This window comes from Chanodichthys erythropterus, chromosome 22 (assembly GCF_024489055.1).
Source record: "Chanodichthys erythropterus isolate Z2021 chromosome 22, ASM2448905v1, whole genome shotgun sequence".
Classification (NCBI taxonomy): domain Eukaryota; kingdom Metazoa; phylum Chordata; class Actinopteri; order Cypriniformes; family Xenocyprididae; genus Chanodichthys; species Chanodichthys erythropterus.
The window spans coordinates 11,379,308-11,391,857 of NC_090242.1; positions in this window are offsets into that span (position 1 = coordinate 11,379,308).

Here is a 12,550-nt window from a genome sequence, read left to right on the forward strand (position 1 = left end):
TCTCACACGCTCCTGCTTCTCCTGGCGTTTTATCCTGTCTCCACGCCAGTTACTGGAACGAGAAACAGGTGTTCGTGATTTACATTCAACCCGTTCAATCACCGCACATCCCCAGACACTCCCTCCTGCCGCAGACCCCGCTAAACCACGCCCTCGCCACATACCCCCACCGCCCGACTCAGGCCGGGGAGCCGTCCGGCCTGCAGCCCCCCCCCCCCATTTCTGGAGAGGAAGTCGGCCACAGCCATCTGAACACCCGGCCTGTGGATCACTTTGAATTTAAAAGGCTGTAAAGCAAGATACCAACGAGTGATCCGCGCGTTGGTGTCCTTCATGCGGTGGAGCCACTGCAGAGGGGCATGGTCCGAACAGAGGGTGAATTCCCGCCCCAGGAGATAATAGCGGAGGGTGAGGACGGCCCACCTGATGGCTAAACACTCTTTCTCCACGGTGCTGTACTTAGCCTCTCTCTTAGAGAGCTTGCGGCTAATGTACAGCACCGGCCGCTCCTCACCCTCTATCTCCTGGGACAGGACCGCACCCAGCCCTCTGTCCGACGCGTCTGTCTGCAACAAAAAGGGGAGAGAGAAATCAGGGGAATGAAGTAACGGCCCGCCACATAAAGCAGCCTTCACCTGGGTGAAGGCCTGCTGGCACAGCTCCGTCCACTGGACCGTATCTGGTGCATCCTTTTTAGTCAGATCAGTCAACGGGCTGGTGAGGTCCGAATAATTAGGAACAAACCTTCTGTAATATCCCGCCAGCCCGAGGAACTGTCTTACCTCCTTTTTGGTCTTGGGACGCGGACAGGTTGCAACCGCTGCTGTCTTATCAATTTGGGGACGCACCTGTCCATATCCCAAGTGGAAGCCCAGATACCTTACTTCCACGCGCCCAATTGCGCACTTCTTCGGGTTGGCCGTGAGCCCAGCCCCTCTCAGCGATCTCAGGACAGCCCTCAAATGCTGCATATGCCGCTGCCAATCATTACTAAAAATAATAATGTCATCCAGATAGGCAGCCGCATACGCAGCATGGGGCCGTAAGATCTTGTCCATGAGTCGCTGAAAGGTAGCCGGTGCCCCGAACAGCCCGAACGGAAGGGTCACGAATTGGTGTAATCCAAACGGCGTCGTGAAAGCGGTCTTTTCTTTGGATAATGGAGACAAGGGGATCTGCCAATACCCTTTTGTTAAGTCCAGTGTCGAATAAAAGCGAGCTGTACCGAGCCGGTCAAGCAATTCATTCCACACGCGGCATTGGATACGCGTCGAATTTCGACACTGCATTCACCTTGCGATAATCCACACAGAACCGTACTGAGCCGTCTGTTTTGGGGACCAAAACTATCGGGCTCGCCCAGTTACTGCTGGATTCCTCTATTACCCCCATTTCAAGCATTGCCTCTAATTCTGCCTGAACCACTTTTTTTTTGTGTTCAGGTAACCTATACGGCCGGCTGCGAATCACCACGCCCGGCTCTGTCTCGATGTGGTGCTGAATGAGGTCAGTACGGCCCGGTAGGGGAGAGAACACGTCGGCAAATTCAGCCTGTAATTTGGAAACATCAGTGAGCTGTGAGGGCGAAAGGTGATCTCCCCCCGGGGCCAGAGCGAGGGATTGTTTTTTTACATTCGCCTCTGGCCCGAGATCATCCTCCCCGCTAATCACCGTCGCCAGCATCACTGATTCCGCCTCACTCCACTTTTTCAGGAGGTTGAGGTGATAAATTTGACGTGCCCCTCTCCTATCGGACCGTATTACTTCATAATCGAGATCACCAACTCGCCGTGTGACCTCAAATGGTCCTTGCCACTTCGCCAGTAATTTTGAGCTTGATGTGGGGAGTAATACGAGCACTTTCTCTCCCGGTGCAAATTTACGCAGATTAGTTCCCCTGTTATACAACCGGCACTGTCTGTCCTGGGCTTGTAACAAATTCTCCATAGATAGCCGCCCCAAAGTGTGGAGTTTTGTTCTCAAGTCCAGCACATACTGAATTTCATTTTTTGATTGAGACGGTCCGTCCTCCCAAGATTCTCTTAGGACATCCAACACCCCGCGGGGGTGGCGCCCAAAGAGAAGCTCGAAGGGGAAACCCCGTGGAGGCTTGCGGGACCTCTTCGCACAGCGAACAACAGGGGTTCCAACCATTTATCCCAATTTTTGGCGTCTTCTTGGAACGAACTTACGAATCATGGATTTAAGCGTGCGATTAAAACGTTCGACCAGCCCGTCCGTTTGTGGGTGAAAGACGCTGGTTCGAATCGAGTTAATGCCCAACAATTCGTACAGTTCGCGTAGCGTACGTGACATAAACGCCCGTGCCTTGATCAGTGAGGATTTCTTTCGGAATCCCCACTCGGGAGATTAAACTGAAGAGGGCGTCCGCAACACTCTTAGCGGAAATGTTGCGGAGAGCCACTGCTTCTGGATATCGTGTTGCATAATCCACAATGACCAATGCAAAACGATGCCCTCTCGCTGATCGCTCTAATGGCCCGATGAGGTCCATGCCAATTCGTTCGAAGGGGACCTGCATTAATGGAAGGGGGCGCAAAGGCGCTTTTGGAGTGGCCGGAGGATTTACCAGCTGACATTCACGACAAGACGCGCACCACCTGCGCACGTTCTCGTGAATGCCCGGCCAAAAGAATCGGGTCATGAGGCGATTTAGTGTCGCTGTTTGTCCTAAGTGTCCAGCCATTGGGTTGGAGTGAGCCGCATGGAAAAGCATTTCCCTGCGGCTCTTTGGTACTAACAACTGGGTTGTATCTTCCTTTGATTGAGTGTCTTGGGTCACTCGATACAACCTATCTTTAATAATCGCAAAATAGGGATAAGTTAGTGGTCGTCCAGGCTGGAGAGGCTGACCGTCAATCGTACTGACCCTCTCAAACGCATTTTTCAGCGTCTCATCGTGAGACTGCTCCAGGGGAAAATCATCACGGTCCGAGAGAATCAGTCTCCCGATCCCGCTCGGTTCCCCTGAGGCAGTCACCACTGGTCCCCGGTCAGTCTCCCCCGCCTGCACTCGCACTTCCCTTCCCCGCGTACACTTACTCCAAGAGGCACCCGAGCATAAATGCCCCAATAATTTATTAAATGCGGGCCAATTCGTCCCCAAAATTAACGGGTGCCGGAGGTGCGGATTAACTGCCACCTCCACACTATGCTTTTGACCCCTAAATAGAATCCCGACTGACACCAACGGATAACTCGCGATATCCCCGTGCACACACCGTACCTTAACCACGCGGCCTGTATCCAATGCCCCGGATGAAATCAGGCTTTGATGCACGGAGGTTTGGTTACAACCCGAGTCCACCAAAGCCTGATATGTACCCCCTTGATACTCACTGGTATCTGGTACTGACCAGCCTGACCGGGGGCGACCTGCAGGTCGTCCGGGACCCGGATCAATGTCCCCACCTCCATCACTGGACACCGGTCTATGAAGTGATCCGGGTCCCCGCAACGCCAACAGGCCGGCCCAGACCTGCCCGCCGCTCCAGTGGCGGAGAACGGGCCGAATGATTGGCGTGGAGAGAGGGAGAAGCAGGCGCGGGGTCCAGCCCGGCGGTGGCCAGTCCCGCCCCCTGGGCGGGGCTCTTGGCGCCACGAACTGCCGAGAATCCGTTCCACCCCGCCCTCGGGGCGGAACACGAGGCGGGCCGGGCGGACGGGACCTAGGTAGAGGGACAGGTTTAGAGAGAGAGAGGGGAAGAAGAGAGGGAGAGAGAGAGACAGATGGCAGGGATTCGCCGACCCCTGGGCACGCCACCAAGTGGTCCTCCGCCAATTGGATGGCCGAATCCAGCGACGTGGGCCGGTGGCACTGGACCCACTCGGCGGTCTTCTTTGGGAGCCGAGTGGTGAACTGTTCCAGCACCACGCGATCGATCATTTGCTCCGCGTCGCCTCCGTCGGCCATCAGCCATTTGCGGCACGAGTCCCGGAGCTGTTGGGCCAACACGAAGGGTCGGCCCGCCTCCCCCAGCTCCAGAGACCGGAAGCGCTGACGGTGCTGCTCGGGGAGCGGCCGACCCGCTGCAGGATGGCCCTCTTGAGGTCGTTGAAGACCAGGAGGTTCTGGACGGGCAGCTGCTGTGCTGCCACCTGCGACTCGCCCGAGAGCAGCGGGACGAGCCGCATGGGCCACTGGTCCCGGGGCCAACCTGAGACCTCAGCAGCCTTTTCGAACAGGTCCAGGAAGGCCTCCGGGTCATCTTGCGGGCCCATCTTCTGCAGTGGCAGCTGGAAGGGGCCAGCAGCTGCCGCGCTGGTCGCCGTGGGAACCTCCCGGTTCTATCCAGCTCCGGAACCTCTCACGGTCCTCGTGCTGGCCCTGGATGATCGCCTCGAAGCGGCGTTCCTGGTCACTCCGAAGATCCATCAGGGCCCGATGTTGTTCTTGATGCAGGACCGCGAGGGATGCAATGATGTCCGCAAACGGCTTTCCAGCGGCGGGGGATGCCTGCATGGCGGCGGCTTCCGTCTTCCTTCCCGGGTTTCGGCACCAGTGTAACGAAGGTTCTTTGTGTAATGGGAAGGAAGAGGACAGGAATCGGCTTTAGGGCTGCTGACAGTCTTTATTCTCACCAGAGAAAAAATATCCAACACATAAACAAAAAGACGGTGCAACGCACACTCAATAATTCCACATCCAAGGACGGGCTTCACTCCACGACACGAGCACAGCTCACTTAGTCCGACTGTCAGCAGTCCCTCTCTCTCTCTCACGCTCCTGCTTCTCCTGGCGTTTTATCCTGTCTCCACGCCAGTTACTGGAACGAGAAACAGGTGTTCGTGATTTACATTCAACCCGTTCAATCACCGCACATCCCCAGACACTCCCTCCTGCCGCAGACCCCGCTAAACCACGCCCCCCTCGCCACAGTCGTTATTTAATTTTTTTGGCGTACCAAAAATATTCTCGTGGCTTTATAATATTAATATTGAACCACTGTACTCACACGAACTGATTTAAATGTGTTTTTAGTACCTTTATGGATCTTCAGAGAGGAAATTACATTGCTGGCTATGGAGGCCTCACTGAGCCATCGGATTTCAACTAAAATATCTTAATTTGTATTCCGAAGATTAACAAAGGTCTTACGGGTGTGAAGCGGCATGAGGGTAAGTAATAAATGACAGAAATTTAATTTTTGGGTGAACTAACCCTCTAATTGCTATCAGACTATAACTGATTCAGTTGGTCCAATTTCCCAAACCATTCATAAATCTTTCAAAACAGACATGTTTTTTCAATGTTTTCTGTAAAACTCTACACAGGTTTAATTGTGTTCTCATTCAGAAAACACAAGTAATATAATTAACTCAAGTGTCATACTGAACTCAAATATCACACAATTATCCATGTGTAAACATTAAGCAGCAAAACTGATGACACACCAATCAGAATCTCAAGATAATGTCATTTATTGCAACTTTTAAAAATGTAATTCATTTCTCACTCCCAAAACAACTGATATGGAGGATGAGTCCTGCTAACTGCCGTGATTTGAGCCAGCATTTTCAGCTGAACTGATCCATATTTTAGAATAATTGACAGTTTTAAGAATATCTAGATGCTAGTAGAACACACAATGAAACATGACTCTGTCTGCACACAGCATACTCTTACACTGAATTTCATCCTTAAACTTGCATTTCTTGTAGATGGAGAAAGAACAGGAAGAACTACAAACCAATGGATAAAGAGTGACAGTGAAACGCACAGCATACAGCGTTTGGAACCAAACTGTAAGTATTTTGTTACATTAGCTCTCACTGCCCTGATGAATTAATTAAATTAAATTCAATTAAATTCAGTTCATTTAATTGTATAGCACTCTTCACAATACCTGTGTTTCAAAGCCGCTTTACAGAAAATGCATGTCAACATTACAATTTAGAGTAATCTTTTAGAAATGTACATATACAGATCACACAGTTAGCTAACACATTATGTCGCCGGTGCCACTTCTGCTTCTTCTGGTCTATGACAGCAGCACTGTTTATCATACATTTGAGTGTGTTGAAAATGATGTTATAACGTTAATCTGTGCATTCACTCGGCGGCTGCTGTGAGACACTGTTACACACTGCAGTAAGATAGATCGATTATAGAATATCATATTAAATGCTGGATGGCTTGTGTTGATAAATGGCATGCAATTAATTTTAAAACGTATTGTATGATGGAGAAAATGCTGTATTACTGTTACTAAAAATAAAGCTGCATATGATTATGCGATGTTAGCTACTTCAAATAATATTATTTTTCTCTGAGGCATGGTAAATCTTGGTACTCTTGGAAAATTAAGAGAACTAGATTTAAACAATAAGACTAAATGTGTTGAGCTATATAACAACAATTAGGGCCCGGGCACCGCTGGTGTGAGGACCCTATTGTAATTGTTTAGTCAATTCTTCTCCGAAATGAATCAAAGTTTTGAAGGCCTAAACGTGCTCAAACTTATGAAAATTTGTACACGCATCAGAAGTGGTGAAAATTTCTGTCTGATATGGGTTTCAGACTTAAAGGGTTAGTTCACCCAAAAATGAAATGAAAATTCTGTCATTTATTACTCACCCTCATGCCGTTCCACACCCGTAAGACCTTTGTTCATCTTCAGAACACAAATTAAGATATTTTTGTTGAAATCTGATGGCTCAGTGAGGCCTGCATAGGGAGCAATGACATTTCCTCTCTCAAGATCCATAAAGGTACTAAAACAATATTTAAATTGGTTCATGTGAGTACAGTGGTTCAATATTAATATTATAAAGCGACGAGAATACTTTTGGTGCGGCAAAAAATAACGACTTATTTAGTGATGGGTGATTTCAAAACACTGCGTGTCAAATCATGATTTGGATATGCTGAAATCACGTGACTTTGGCGCTCCAAACCGCTGATACTGGCCCTTTCATCGCTGCTTGCAGCTTTAATTATTTTTTTTGTCTATAAATATAACCAAACAGTTGTTCTCTTGTCTATTAAAAACGTTATATATTAAAGCGACTTTGGTGTTTCTATTATTTCAATGAAATAAAACCGGAAACCGAGGGTAATACAGATATGATGCCATTGACTGGCGACTGATTCACACGCCCCATATCCTTGGTTAAAATCACGATTTTCTCAAACTGAACAAAATATATAACACTGGCCTAGTGGTTTTCAATATTTTACTGCAAAAAGTGTCACAGAACAGTAAACATACAAATGTGTATATAAATATGATCAGGGATTTATTTCCTTTTTTATCTCTAGTTTCTCTTGATCCAGTCAAACCTGAGTCTCATGTTGATGTGCTAAAGGCCATTCAAGATGAGGTGAGTTTGTTACTGACGGAATGATTTAAATGGATCAATTAAATGGATGTAGATCAATGTATTTTTGCATTGACTAAAAGTGTGAATATGATTAATTAGAGTCTGCTCTCTCTTTCAGAGTACCAAGGACATTATTGTTGAGCGCTGATGTCAACCATTCCTGTTCCTCTGGCTTCAAATCCTTTTTTCTTTCTAGTTTGTAAAAACTTTAAGTCCAAATGGTTTTCTTATCAGTTGTATTAACCTGTGATGTTGTCACCTATGGCAAGCAGCAATCTCTAAAGTCACTTATACCCTGTTTGTTATCTACATCGCAGGTGATTACAAATTACTGTACTTGTTAATGACTTTATGATGACTTGTGATTGGATCAGCCGAGGTTAACCAAATCAGGGCCTTTTTTTGTCCTGCAAACAGCAAATTTAGTGCACAATTTTATTTTTTATTTTTTTGTTTTATACTTGGGCTGCCCCCTAATAGTTGACTAATGATTAGTCGACTAAAAGAGGTTTGGTCGACCAATATTTTATTACTCGGTTAGTCACAAAAAAAAAAAAAACTCCACAGGAAGTGGCAAATTCATGCAGTTTGTGAGGGACAGGTTGACAGGAAATCCAAACATTCGCCTATGATTCATCGACCTCAAGTATGGCTTATCACTTGAAACATGTAAGTAGTAGCAACTTTACAAGTCCGCTCGCTGTTAGCCTAGTTTTAAATAAATATGTGCTATTATTTGGTGCATATGCATGACAATGAGGCGCCGGTGCGATCATCACTTGGATTTAACTTAAAATACTCCATAATTTTTGTCATACAGATAAGAGTAATTCAAATTTTAAAGGGTTTACTTTTATTTCTGTAAACTCACAATGACAGCAAAACATTGGGATTTTGTAAAATAATGATGCACTTTTTGCCATCTCAGTGTATATAATATAGGCAAAAGGCTCATTATTATGATTTATGGCTTATTTATATAAATACATGATTAGTCGTTGAATGCCTTAAATGAACGACCACTAGTCGGGCAGAAATATCTTGAGTCGAGGACAGCCCTATTTTGTACTGTTCTAGGAGGCTTTTCAATATTGTAACATACGTATTCATATATCTGACCTAGCAGGAAATTGTTTGTCTATGTTATATTTGATTAAAAGAAATGTACTGTACAGTATCAGTATTGTGATGAATCACGCCATATTACAAAACCTGTAGTTTTCCACTATTTCTACCCCAGCTTACTTGTTTCTTACAATTCATGTTCATATCAGCCCCCAATGAAAACCTGCTTTTTTGTGCAATAAAACATTTTGTTACACTGGACTTGTTGGAACATCCCATGTGTGTTTTTAATATCTCCATATAGGTTAAAGTACCCCTTCATTGACAAATGCAGAAATTATGAGTTTCTTTGAATTCATACTGCATATCATTTAGTATTACTATAGTATTATTTTTGCAATGATTTACTTTTAGACTACAAACAATTGTTACTGTGGATATATGAGTTTAATTGAGTTCAGTCATAAAGTTAGTCATTTCTAGGGGCAATCGTTCTTTCTCTGAGGAAAATTCCATCAAATGTATTAATTTCAGATCATGTATCTGCTCAAACCTTCAGCAGGCATAGCAAAACCTAGTATGTCTGTGACATACAATACAAAAACAAGGTCTTCTAAAAAAAAAATGCTAAAGCGAAAAAGAAAGTTCAAAGGTCTAATCTAAAATACCATCATCTAGAGTTCATTATAAGACACTACCAAACAATTGCATAAAAAAGTCATTATGAGGCCTTTATTATAAAATCCCAAACTGTAAAACAAGTAAAAAAAGTTTTGCGACGTTATTTTATTTGTAATTTATTGGTTTGACCTTTAGCCCTGGGGCCTGTACCATGAAGCCGGATTAACTGGCTAGCCAGGTAAGTTTCAGATTAGTTTGCGCCAATCCTGGGTTTTAGGTACCATGAAAGTGACTTTTAGTGGCTTTTAGCGGTGTTCATCACCATAGTAACTTACACTGAATAGCTAACCTGCTCCAGGTTATGTTCTGTGTAAGATATCTCAAACCGAAATTGGGCCAATCAGATGTGAGCAAACTGACACTGACACATCAAATGCAATAAAGTCACTTCCCCAGTTTCTCTTCCTCCAAATTAAAGGTCACTATATAGCAAAAAAAAAAAAAAAAAGAAAAAAGAAAAAAATTGTCTGGCTTTAATGATTATTAGAATTATTTTATGATTTATATAATTATTATATGATTTATATTATGATTAATCCATTACACACAAGCAATTTTAATATAACAGTTATTATTAAGCATTTAGTTTTAATGAATATTGATATATACAGATCATATGTAATATAAATAAGCTGTAAATAAACTTTAAATATGATGTGACCTTACATGTTTGAGTCTATCGCTATATATTATCAAATAGATAAACTAACTTCACAAGTTTCACTTGCACTGAAAGAGCAAGATTTTTTTTTATCTGTCTTCTTTTATGGACAAGTATTTTCATCAGTGTAAATGAGTTTAAATACTTAATTTTCTTCAATCTCTTAACCTTCAGCAAAAGAGTTTTGAATCACGCTGGCTCTCTCGCGAGAAGTGAATGTGATTGGCTGTTCACCACTGATGTCACGCATTAATGTGCACATGCTCCACAAACTCAGAAACAAGGCCTGAGTTGACAGAGAAAGTTAATGATCAGCATCAAAGCCGGATTGGAGTGATTTGGTTTTGTCAACTTGAAACTAATCCTATAACCCTGAGTTTGTTCAACTACAATCATGGTACAGGCCCCTGAATTCAGAAACTTATTTAATACTGGAACCCTGTAACTTGAGCCATCAAGGGCCTGTACCATGATAGTAGTTGAACAAACTCAGGGTTATAGGATTAGTTTCGAGTTGACAAAACCAAACCACTCCAATCCGGCTTTATTGGTATACCATGATGCTGATCACCAACTTTCTCTGTCAACTCAGGCTTTGATCCTGAGTTTGTGGTGCGCGTGCACATGAATCCATGACATCAGTGGTGAAAAGCCAATCACATGCCTTGCAACAGAAATAAACTGTGATTTACTTCTCGCGAGAGAGCCAGCGCGATTCAAAACTATTTTGCTGTAAATTAAGAATTTAAATGGAACTGTGAAAGAGCACAAATAAAAGAAATTATCTTTCTCTATCAGTGCAAGTGAAAGTTGTGTTAGTTTATATAGTTGATAGGCTATATAGCGATAGAGACTCAAACATGTGAGGTCACATCTAAAGTTTATTTATTGCTTATTTATATTACATATGATCTGTATATATTAATATTCATTAAAACTAAATTCTTACTATAACTGTTAAACTAAAATTGCTTGTGTGTAATGGATTAATAATATAGATCATATAATAATTATAGAAATCATATATAAATAATAAAATAGTTCTTTTTTAATTTGGAAGAAGAGAAACTGGTGGAGTGACTTTATTGCGTTTGATGTGTCAGTGTTACTTTGCTCACATCTGATTGGCCCAATTTCAGTTTGAGATCTCTGAACCAGAACATAACCTGCCCCGGAGCAGGTTAGCCGTTCAGTGTAAGTTACTATGGCAATGAACACCGCTAAAAGTCAAGTCACTCTCGTGGTACCTAAAACCCAGGATTGGCCGAAACTAATCTGAAATTTAACTGGCTAGCCAGCTAATCCGGCTTTATGGTACAGGCCCCAGGAATCAAATTACAGGTTATGAGCTCAAATTAGAGAAATGAGCTAAAAATGTTAGAGGACAAAAATTAAGGCACAGTTAGGGTTTAGTAATGTGTTTACAAAGGTTGTGGATGAAGTAGTTTAATCTCACTTACTTGAATACGTGCTTAAATCATTTATTGATATTTAACAGTATTCCCTGTTCTCTGTAGAACCATGCGAAACATTGAAGACTGTCCACTAGATGGCGCTACAAGGTTGTTTCTATTCTGTTATTTTTAACGCCTCAACTGCACCTGGGGCCTGTACCATGATGGTAGTTGAACAAACTCAGGGTTTTAGGATTAGTTTCGAGTTGACAAAACCAAACCACTCCAATCCAGCTTTGTTGGTACCATGATGCTGATCATCAACTTTCTCTGTCAACTCAGGCTTTGATCCTGAGTTTGTGGAGCGCGTGCACATGAATCCGTGACATCAGTGGCAAACAGCCAATCACATGCCTTGCAACAGAAATATACTTGATTCACTTCTCGCGAGAGAGCCAGCGCGATTCAAAACTCTTTCGCTGAAAATGAAGAATTTAAATGCATTTACACTAATGGAAAATACTTGTCTGTGAAAGAGGACAAATAAAAGAAATGATCTTTCTCTATCAGTGCAAGTGAAAGTTGTGAAGTTAGTTTATATAGTTGATAATAGCGATAGAGACTTAAACATACAAAGTCACATGTAGTCATTTTTAAAGAGTATATTTACACCTTATTTAGGCCTATATTACATATGATCTATATATATTAATATTCATCGAAAATAAGTGCTTAATAACAACTGTTACACTAAACTTGTGTGTGTGTAATGGATTAATAACATTATAGATCATATAATTATACAAATCATATAAATTATATTATCATTAAAATCAGACAATTTCATCGTTAAATATTTGTTTTTACTATATAATGACCTTTAATTTGGAGGAAGAGAAACTGGGGGAGTGACTTTATTGCGTTGGGTGTGTCACTTAGCTTACATCTGATTGGTCCAATTTCAGTTTGAAATCTCTAACCCAGAACATAACCTGCCCCGGAGCAGGTTAGCCGTGGAGTGTAAGATACTATGGCGATGAACACCACTAAAAGTCAGGTTACTTTAATGGTACCTAAAACCCAGGACTGGCGCAAACTAATCTGAAACTTACCTGGCTAGCCAGCTAATCCGGCTTCATGGTACAGGCCCCTGTTCTCGTGCTCCTGCCAAAATTACATCTCATCGTTGTTTATGAGTGATCATTGCAGAGATGACTGTCTCTTTTAATTCAGCAAATGTAAATCTTCCAAACATTTATAAGAGTCGATCTCTGAAATAAACTGACACAATCCGAAATGATTTCACATCACACTGAATTATAATTTACACTTTAAATTTATTGCAACGTTTTTTTTTTTTTTTTTTTACAGTAAAACATGTCCAGTGTTTTAATTCCTTAATTAA